Source organism: Triticum aestivum, chromosome 5B (genome assembly GCF_018294505.1).
Source record: "Triticum aestivum cultivar Chinese Spring chromosome 5B, IWGSC CS RefSeq v2.1, whole genome shotgun sequence".
Lineage (NCBI taxonomy): Eukaryota > Viridiplantae > Streptophyta > Magnoliopsida > Poales > Poaceae > Triticum > Triticum aestivum.
The window spans coordinates 45,631,410-45,632,117 of NC_057807.1; positions in this window are offsets into that span (position 1 = coordinate 45,631,410).

Below are 708 nucleotides of genomic sequence, written 5' to 3' on the forward strand. Positions count from 1 at the left end.
CTCGACCACACAGAAGAATCTAGGCCCCTCTCCATCCCAGAACAACTCACACGAAAGATCATCGTTTCTCTCCTAAAAAGCACCATCTTAGAAAAAGTTTCCTACTGGAAATGGCGTGCCAAAGTGTCACGTGCGATTCATGGCGGTGAAAACTCTAGATTCTTCCACATGTCTGCCTCACAACGGATGCATAAGAACAAGATCTTCTCCCTCACCCGAGACGGCTCGGTTTTTACCTCACACCAACAAAAAGCTGACATCTTGGGAGAGTTCTTTGTTACGTTAATCGGCTCTACTGCCCCCACAACCTGCCCTTTTGACCTAGAGTCGATCTATCCTCACCCTGTGCCTGGGCTCCATGCTCTTAATGCGCATTTCACTGAAGAAGAGATCAAACTGGCCTTCTTTCAAATGAAAACACAAGCAAGCCCTGGCCCCGATGGTTTTGGCCCGTCCTTCTATAAAACATTCTGGCCCTCTATCAAACAGGAAATTTTCACCTTCTTCGCACAGTTCCACCAGGGTGTAGCAGATACAAAGCGTTTAAACCGTGCCCACATTGCCCTCCTCCCAAAATCTAGCTCTGCAACCTCACCTAACGCCTTCAGGCCCATATCCTTGCAAAACTGCCCGGTCAAAGCCATTGCCAAGGTTCTCACCTCGCGACTTCAACCCTTCATCCCACTTCTAGTACATCGTAATCAAACT